This window comes from Monodon monoceros, unplaced genomic scaffold, assembly GCF_005190385.1.
Source record: "Monodon monoceros isolate NGI ecotype Baffin Bay Population unplaced genomic scaffold, NGI_Narwhal_1 Super_Scaffold_20, whole genome shotgun sequence".
Classification (NCBI taxonomy): domain Eukaryota; kingdom Metazoa; phylum Chordata; class Mammalia; order Artiodactyla; family Monodontidae; genus Monodon; species Monodon monoceros.
Window position 1 is genome coordinate 136,166,213 of NW_021703777.1, and position 9,976 is coordinate 136,176,188.

A 9,976-nucleotide genomic window follows, 5' to 3' on the forward strand; every position below is an offset into this window, starting at 1 on the left:
CTCCGCAGACAAAAAAGCGCGACCCCGCCCCCGCGCCTCCCGCCCGCCGCCGCCGCCGCCGGGCCGCCGCCGCCTCGCAGAAGCCGCGGGAAAGTGCGCGCCGCTGATTGGCTGCCGCGCTCGCGGGGCTGCGGCCGGGCTTTTCAAATCCGCGCGGGGCGGGGCGGGGCGGTGGTGGCGGGTCCGTGGCGCGGGCGTGGGCCGGAGGCTGAGAGTCGGGGGCGCAGGCCGGGGCCGGTGATCGAGGGCACGGGCCGGGGCCGGGGGCGCGGGACCCCGCGAGCCGCCTCAGACCGGCGCCGGGCGCGCGCCCCGCTCCCGCTACTCGGCCGGGCGCGCGCCAGGCGGCGGCTCAACTGAAAGCCCGGAGCCTGGAGCCAGAGTCCGGAGCGCGCGCGCGTGGTGACGTCACGGCCGCGCGCCCAATCGTCGCCGGCGAGGCCGCCCCGCGCGATCGCGGACCCAGCCCGGGCCGCGCGGCCCTGGAGCCGGGAAGTGGGAGGCGGCTCCCTGCCGGCCGCCTCGCGGGCCCTGCGCCCGTAGCACCACGCGCAGGGTTAGCCCGCGCTGGCCGCAGGGCCCTCACCCAAGTGGTCACCCACGCCCCTGCCTCGGGGCGGAGAGAAGGCTCCTGGGTCAGGAGGCGCTCTGCGCGGGGCCTGGTCGAGCATCTGGGATCCGGGAAGGCGGAGGTCAGGTTGAACTGGCCCAGCAGGCGAGGCCCAGCTGGAGCTCGCAGGGGAGCACTGTGGAGGGAGCTCCAGGGACTGCCGAGCAGGGTGCAGAGGTCCCCGCCGTGTCTGTGCTCCTGGAACGCACATTACAAACTTGGCATAGATGGTCACAAACAACGACAGGGAGCGGGGATTGCAGGCCGGAGAGAGACTGGCCGGGGCGGTGCGGGCAGGGAGCAGGGGGCGTCTTCTGCAGAATATCTGCAGGGCGAGGATTCAGCCGTTCCCTCCACCTCCCAGGCTCGGGTTTGGCCTGGATCTGGGAGCAGTGGGGTAACCGTGGACAGAGGCGGGACTCCCAGGCCCTGAAACTGCTGGGGCTTGTGCCATTCTAGTGAGGCTGGGGTGGGGAAGAGGGACAGGGCAGGCCCAAGAGTGCCAGCAGCTGCAAGCTTCAGCTGCTTCCCACCAGAGCAGGGGGTGGCCTAGCGGACGCTAGAGCCAGGGGGAGACCCTCCCCCGTGTCCAGCTGAATGGGATTACAGAATTTTTCACCCTTCCATCCAAGAGCTATACGGTGAGGTCCTACTGTGTGCTGCACCCTTGCAGCATTCTGGGGAGCCTGAGCAACCAGAAGAGACGCCCTTCCCCCATCGTTCACTGCCAGGACTCACCTCTGGCCACCAGGAGCCCCTGGAAGGTGTCTAGCTGGGTGCTGGCCCATTCACATTTGCATTTTGCCATATCTCTTGGCTGTGGGGAGGAGAACAGGTGCCCACTCTGGGCCCGGGATCCCTCTGGGGCACAAGCCTGAAAACTGTCTACCTCCCCAGTACCTTTAAATCCCTGCAGTGCAAGACAAATACCACCATATCTCATTTGATTTCACAGATTTGGAATTAGGGCTCCTCTTCAAAACCAAAAAAATCTGCATTTAGAATAGTGCAATCAACATGTAAATTTATTCAAAACATGAAAGTGTGTGTTTGGATTTTCTTGAAGAAAGTTATTTGGGGCAGGCTGATCTTTTCCCGCCTAGGGCAGGCCTCCCTGGGCCCAGCCCTGCTGTCTTGTTGGGTCCTAAGCCCTTTTCATCGAGTCGGCCAGCTGGGCAGCCCCATTCCCGCACACACTGCGGGCCTCTCCCGTGGAGAGTGGATTTCCGATGATTGGGTCTCCCTCAGTGCATAGGAAAAAGAGGCCCTCACAGGACTGAAGGAGGCCCTGGGCATGTAGATGATTCCTCATCCGCACGTTTGCGCCCCTTGCAGGTCGGGGAGGGCCATGGGAGTGGAAGCCCCAAGTTCGGTGGGCCCAGAGGGCTGCGGGGCACTCAAAGACGTCAGCAGCTGGGGCTGAACCTTGTTTCCGTCTCTTTGAGGCTCTTATCACTTCTCTAAATGAAACTCTGCACTCAGAGGGGAGCGACTGCAGAAGACCAAGGGACTGGGAGTCTACTCCCGGTATAAAGTAGCGAGCACAGAGGAAAGGCGTTTCAGGGGGCAAGGGCAGTCTGCTGGGGTTCAGCTGCCCTCCATCTCAGCTCCCCCCTGCTGCCCCCCACCCAGCCTCTCAGGCCAAGGCTGGACTGGGCAAGGCATTTAGGACCAGGGTATCCCAGGCCTTTCTGCTAGCTCAAGGACCAGCCCGGCAGCCGCAGATCAAGGGGTCAAGCGGAGCTGGGAGTCCCCTGTCCGGAAGGTCTGTAGCCACGCCACCTCTGGCTGCCTGCCGTCTGTTACCACCCACGGGGCATACGGCTCTAGAAGGCACGGCCCACTCCATGATCTCTGTGTGGCCCAGGCTGGAGCCCACTCTGCCGCCCTGCTCCCCATCGACACAGGTCCTGCAGCTCCTGGCCCAGACCTCCCTGTAAGAGCTGCTGCCAAGGCAAAACCCAGGCCCCTTAGCCAAAGGAGCCCCCGAGCTCCGGCTTGGCCTCCGCATCCCCCACCAGGGCCGGGGTCCCCCAGGGGCCAGGCTCATCGCTGTTTCCATGGGGATGTATGCACTCTGACCCCAGCCTTTCTCCATCCCTGGCCAAATAAAGAGGGCTTCCAAGTGGAAACCAGCAGTCTCAAGCTGCCCCTCCTCCCATGCCCCAGGTGGCCCCTCTCTCCAAGGGGGGGGAGGAGAGAGGCTTCCTTCTCAGCCCAGGACAGGCCCAGAGCCAGGCCTAGCAGTGGCAAGGGCCTCCCACCCCCAGACCTTCTCGGCAGCCCCTTCCAAGCCCAGACTGCTCTGTTCCCCAGGCTGGAAACTTGCCTTTCTAAAGGCCCGGCTCTGCCTCAGCTCCTGCCCAGCCCAAGGACCACTGCAGTTCACCGGGCCAGCCCACAGGAGCCAGCAGGCTGTAAGGCCCCTTGGGTCACATGGGCCGACCCTCCCCTGAGCAGGGCTCCCTGTCAGGCTGGGAGATAGACCAGGAGACTGAAGCCCTGCTGAGAAGCCCCCCATCTAAGTCCCGGCTGGGAGGCCTGAGCAGTAGGCCTCCCCATCTTCTCTGCCCACCCCTCTCTCCATCCGCCTTGGGGCTGACCTACAGGAGCCCCTGAGAGGCCTGAGGTGTCTGTCATCAGTCTCGGTGGTCACCTGCAGGAACAAACCACAGCCCAGGACCATGGCCGGGTCCTGAGGGCAACCTCAGGACCATCTTCCCTACCTCCCCCACCCCCACCAAAGGCTGCTTCCTGGAGATTGCACCCGAGCCAGCCTAGGGCTCACCCCTCCTCAGGATTCGACTTCCTAAACCCTCCTCTAAGCCAGCCTCTCCTCCCCTGTCACTCTGCCCGCCGCCCCCACCCCGCCCCTGACCAAGGCCTTAGTTCAGCTTCTTACTTGGAAATAAGAGGCAGCTTTCGGGGGCTTCCCGGGGGCTTCCCTGGTGGCGCAGTGGTTGAGAATCCGCCTGCCAACACAGGGGACGTGGGTTCGAGCCCTGGTCCAGGAAGATCCCACATGCCGCAGAGCAACTAAGCCCGTGCGCCACAACTACCGAGCCTGCGCTCTAGAGCCCATGTGCCGCAGCTACTGAGCCCACGTGCCACAACTACTGGAGCCCGTGCTCCGCAACAAGGGAAGCCACCACAACGGGAAGCCCACGCACCACAACGAAGAGTAGCCCCTGCTCGTCACGACTAGAGAAAGCCCGCACGCAGCAACGAAGACCCAATGCAGCCAACAATAAATAAATAAATAAATAAATAAATTTTTTTAAAAAGAGGCAGTTTTCGACTCACTGATTCCCCGCCTGCTTTCTCCCCCTTTAGTTCATTCTCCGCACCCAGCCAGGGGAATTTTTGTAAACCACAAAATTGACCATGTCACCCACCTGCTTAAAATTCTGCTATGGCTGCCCAGTGCCCCTCACACCAATCCCACTCCTCAGTGAGACTTGCATCCCACTTTCAGGAATGCGGAGGCCATCCAGCTCTGCCTCTCCAGCCCAGCCCTCTCCCCAGAGCTCCTGGCCAATAAAGTTGCCTCCTCACTGGATGTGTCCCCTTGGACAGCCACATGGACCCACCCCTGGACAGTTACCAAATTGAACTTCTCCCCTTCTCATCCCCATGCCAGGTCTTAGCGGGGATACTACTTTTTCCAGAAGCCTTCCCTGATCCCCCCTCAGGCTGGCTGAGTCCCCTGGGGGTACACACAGCCCATGTTCATCTCCAGGTGCCAGGGCTGCCTGGGATGGACTGCCCGGCCTCCGGTCCTGGTTCCCCCTGTGCTGGTACCTGAGGACTGCTGGTAAAGTACCACAGAACAACACAAAGTTGTTCTCTCACAGTTCTGGACGCCAGAAACCTGAAACCAAGGTGAATGCACAGTCACGCTCCCTCCAAAGGCTCTCCGGAAGAATCCCTCCTTGCCTGTCCCTAGCTGCTGGTGATGCCTCAGTCCTTGGTGTTCTTTGGTTTGAGTCAGAATCACTCCACTCCCAGGATCTGTCTTCACAGGGCCTTCTCCCTGTGTCCACTGGTCTCTGTTTTCTCTTCTTGTAAGGTCACCAGTGATTGGATTAGGGCCCACCTGATGACCCCGTCTTAACTTGATGACATCTGCAAAGACCCTATTTCCAAATAAGGTCACATTCACAGGGCGGAAGTTTACGAACACACCTTTTGGGGGGACACAGTTCAACCCACAGCCCTTCTCTTCCTAGTTGCACGACCTTGGGCAGGTTGTAAGGCCTGTGTGTGTGTGTGTGAAATGGTGACACTACTAGGACAGTGTCCCCTTTGGGAGAGGCTGCTAGGCAGGAACGGCTGCGCCGGGTTAGAGCCCGCCTCCCCGGAGGGCGCGAGCTCGCACCTGCCAGGCTGCCCTCCTCCGGAACCCGCAGGGTGGGGACAGTGGGAACCGGGCGCGGCAGCGGCTGGGGCTCCAGGGTTAGGGACCTGCGGGCCGGCGGGCCGGCTGCAGGGCTCCTTCCGCGCTGGCCCCGCCCCCCGAAGTCCCGCCCCCGCATTGGCCAAGGGCCGCGAAGCCACGCCCGCCGCCCCCGACTGCACTCTCCCCGGCGGCCAGCCGGGCTGCTCGGTTTTTGCAGTTCCGGGTCTCTCGGAGAGAAGGAAAGGACACCCGAGAACGGAGAGCGATGGTGAGAAGACGGGTGACCTCTACCTTGCCCAACACCCCGCCTGCGGCCCCTGCACCCCGATTCTCCACGGGACTGCCCAGATCCAGGACCAGCCAGGGCAGGGCCCTCCGCCAGCGCTCACCACTCGCTCAGGCTTTGGCTAAAGAAACATTGTTTTGTGCTAAAGCAGCGCTTCTTTTTCTAATTGTGAAAATTGCATGAAATTAAAACCCAGAACAGCAGAAAGGAGAAAATAAAAGTTCTTCCTAAGTCCTGGGCCTGCAGCGAGAGATATAAGCGCTGGTAACAGCTTGCGGAGCGCTTTGGACCGCTTCTGTTCTGGACAGATGAGGGGCTTCACCAGCCTGAGTTGGGGACTGACCAGGAACAGCAGGAATGGCCACTAGGAGCCACTCTCCTCCCCCTGCCGCCCAGCCAGACAGGTCCTTTTTATTTATTTTACTGGAACAATTTTACATTTACAGAAAAGAGGCAGATATAGTATAGAGTCACCCCCGCCAACTAGGTGCTTCCCCTAGTGTCAACACCTTACATTTCCACAGCTTTGTCAAAACTAAGACACCAAAATTGGTCATTACCGTTAACTAAATCCCAGACTTGAGTCACAGCTCACCAGTTTTCCCACAAATGTAGAAGACTCTCTTAAAAAGCAAATCTGATTGAGACTTCTGCTGTGGGCTATAACAGAAGCTGGGATCTGACTGCACCTCCCACTGTAAACAACCATAACATGGACAAAAGAGATGAGGCAACCGTTTTCAGGTGGTGGGGGAAGGGAAGGGCAGGACTGCGCTCCCCAGGGAAGAGAACTTTATGAGGCACGCCTTGACCGCCCCCTGCCCGCCCACCCAGCTCTCTACCCCTCCTGGCACAGAGGGACAGAGTCCAAGTGGGGCAGCCTGTACCACTGAGCCGAGGGCCAGTGACGCGGCTGGAATCTGTGGGGAGGACACTGGAGGAGAGGCCACTGTGTAGAGGGGAGTCTAAGATGTTCCACTGCCCTTGGCTGGGGTGAGAACCCCAGACGGACCAGAAAACGACTGCTGTGGGAGCTCTGGCCTGGCCCGAGTGGGGGCCTCATCAAGCCCTGTGAACGTCCCTGGCTGAGCCGCTGAGACACCAGGATCCATGCCCTGGGAAATGGGGTTGCACCCTGGAGCAAGACATCCTCCAGTCTCACCCTCTCTCACTACCTACTGCTGCATATAACATGACCCCAAAACCCAGTGGTTCAAAACACCAGTGAACACCGATTATCGGATGCAATTGCTTTGTCAGGAATTTGGGAGTGGGGGAGCTGGAAGGTTCTGGCTCAAGGCTCAAGGTCTCCCATGAGGTTGCAGACAAGATGTCACCCAGGGCTTCCATCATCTAAAGGCTTGACTAGGGGGACCTCCCTGGCAGTCCAGTGGTTAGGACTCCACGCTTCCACTGCAGGGGCCGTGGGTTCGATCCCTGGTTGGGGAACTAGGATCCCGCATGCCACGCGGTGAGGCCAAAAATTTTTTTTTAATAAAAAATAAAGGTTTCACTGGGGCTGTGGATGGGCTGCTGAGATGCTTTACTCGGGTGGTGCTGGTCATTGGCAGGAGGCCTCAGTTCTTCCCCACTTGGGCTGCTCCGGGGACTGCTCGAGTGTCCTCCTAACATGGGGGCTGGCCTCCCCCAGAGCAGGAATCCAGAGGGGCGGAAGGCAGAAGCTTCCGTCTCTGGTGGTCTGGCCTCTTGGAAAGCACATGTTTTCATTTTCAGAGGAAGATAACAGAGTCTAGAGACTGTAACATATCATCCACAACAACCGAAATACAATAAAAATTCTCTAGGCAAAGAAAAGAGAGAATGTGGCCAAAATCAAGGGGGAAAGAGGTCAATAGAAACCACCCCTGAGCCCAGTGTTATTAGATTTGACAGATGGAGACTTCAAAGTCATTGTTTTGAGATATTCAATAATTCAAAGAAAATTAGTGAGTGAGTGAAAAGGTCTAGTGAGTGAAAAGGAATCTATCTCAATAGAAAAAATGGAAGCTGTTAAAAAAAGCAAATGAAAGTTCTGGAAATGAAAAGTACATAACTAAAATGACAAAATCACTGGATGGGCTTGACAGACGATTGAAGGTGACAGAAGAAAGAGTCAGTGAATTTAAACACACACCAATAGGACTTCCCTGGTGGCACAGGGGTTAAGAATCCACCTGCCAAAGGCAGGGAACACGGGTTCGAGCCCTGGTCCAGGAAGATTCCACATGCCGCAGAGCAACTCAGCCCGTGCGCTACAACTACTGAGCCTGCGCTCTAGAGCTCATGAGCCACAACTACTGAGCCCATGTGCCGCGACTACTGAAGCCCGCGTGCCTACAGCCTGTGCTCTGCAACAAGAGGAGCCACCGCAATGAGAAGCCCGCTCGCCACAACTAGAGAAAAGCCTGCGTGCAGCAACGAAGACCCAACACAGCCAAAAATAAGTAAGTGGATAAATAAATTAAAAAAAAAAGACAGACCAATAGTAATTATCCAATCTTTTTTTGGCACGTGGCACGTGGGCTTCAGTAGTCGTGGCACACTGGCTCAGTAGTTGTGGTGCACGGGCTTAGTTGCTCCGCGGCATGTGGGATCTTCCCAGACCAGGGAACGAACCTGTGTCCCCTGCACTGGCAAGCGGATCTTAACCACTGTGCCACCAGGGGAGTCCCAGTAATTATCCAATCTGAAGAAGAAATTATCTGATCAGAGAGGCAAACGTTGAAGAAAATAAACAGTCTCAGGCACTTGGCAAACAATATTAAAGGGTTTAACATATGTGTGTTGGAATCTGAGAAGGAGAAAAAGGTAGAAATGGGACAGAAAAAAAATATTTGCCAAAATGATGGCCAAAGGTTTTCCAAAGTTGACAAAAACATTGACTTACCCATCCAAGAAGCTCAGTGAGCCCCAAGCAGGATTCAGCCTGTTGGGATGCAAACCACACGTAAGCATTTCATAGTCAAACCAGAGGGACAGGCAGGAAGAAAAGAGACAGTGGACTTAAACAATAGCAATCCAAATATCACTCTTTTGCCCACTTATCCAAAAAAGAAAAGAGCCGTGTGAATACACTGACTTGTCTGGGTCTCATGCAGGGGCCTCCTTAGCTTCCGGGTGGCTGTGCCTCTGATGGGGACCCACCATGAGCAGCGTAGTGGTACAGGGAACAGCTGACCAATGAAAGAAGGACAGCTTTCGCTCAGGCCCGTGGCACCTACAGGATGGGCAAGTGTCACGGTCTTCATACTGCCAGGAAGCTCCACAGCCACCGACAAGACCAGAAGTGGCATGATAAGCAGTACAAGAAAGCCCATTTGGGCACAGCCCTGAAGGCCAATCCTTTTGGAGGTGATTCTCATGCCAAGGGAATTGTGCTTGAAAAAGTAGGGGTTGAAGCCAAACAGCCGAATTCTGCCATCAGGAAGTGTGTCAGGGTTCAGCTAATCAAGAATGGCAAAAAAAACACAACAGCCTTTGTACCCAATGATGGTTGTTTGAATTTTATTGAGGAAAATGATGAAGTTCTGGTTGCTGGATTTGGTCACAAAGGTCATGCTGTTGGTGACATTCCTGGAGTCCACTTTTAAGGTTGTCAGAGTAGCCAATGTCTCTCTTTTGGCCTTATACAAAGGCAAGAAGGAAAGACCAAGATCATAAGTTTTGATGATGAAAGCAGGATAGTAATAAACTTCCATATGCCAAAAAAAGAAGATAGAGAAGGACAGACAGAACTTGGGTACGTGACAGAGGGCCACGGCCGATTGGGGGAAAGGAGAGACCGTTCAGTAAGGAGGCCTGGGAAAATGCTGCGTTATCTGTAGGGTAAGAAAAACGAAGTTCGGCTTGTACCTCACACTACATGCAAAATTTCCTGGAAACTCTTGATAGATCAAGGTATTAAATAGTAAAAGAAAATCTTTAAATCTTTTGGTAGGAGATATAAGTGAATACCCTTCTGACCTTAGGTCAGGGAAGATTTTGCTAAAAGGACAGGGGAAAAACCTGTTAGCTATCAAAGGAAAGATGTGACTGTACTAAAATGAAGAACTTTCGTTCATCAAAGGACATCAAGAACATCCAGTTTTCAGAGGGCCCCTTAAACATCTCAAAGAGAGATATTAAACTAATTAAGCTTAATTGGCATGTTAAATTACAGGGAAGCATTATCAAATAAGTGATAATAAAACTTCTAAAGTTATATTGCGGGACTTCCCTGGTGGTGCAGTGGTTAAGAATCCGCCTTCCAATGGAGGGGATGTGGGTTTGATCCCTGGTCAAGGAACTAGATCCCACATGCATGCCACAACTAAGTGTTTGCATGCCACAACTAAGAAGCCCGCCTGCTGCAACTAAGACCCAGTGCAACCAAAAAAAAAAAACTACCTAAGTTATATTGCATATATGAATGCTATTAATATGTTCTAAAAATTAAATTTCTAAAATCTTATTTTTTTAAAAAAGGGGCTTCCCTGGTGGTGCAGTGGTTGAGAGTCTGCCTGCCGATGCAGGGGACACAGGTTCGTGCCCCGGTCCGGGAAGATCACACATGCCGCGGAGCGGCTGGGCCCGTGAGCCATGGCTGCTGGGCCTGCGCGTCCGGAGCCCGTGCTCCGCAGCAGGAGAGGCCACAACAGTGAGAGGCCCGCGTACCGCAAAAAAAAAAAAAAAAAAAAGTCAC

At 55.8% G+C, this 9,976-nt stretch overlaps 1 pseudogene; it reads left to right on the forward strand.

Annotated features, from left to right (window-relative positions):
• Positions 1-8,519: 8,519 nt before the first annotated feature.
• On the forward strand, positions 8,520-9,693 carry LOC114902951 (annotated as a pseudogene).
• Positions 9,694-9,976: the final 283 nt, after the last annotated feature.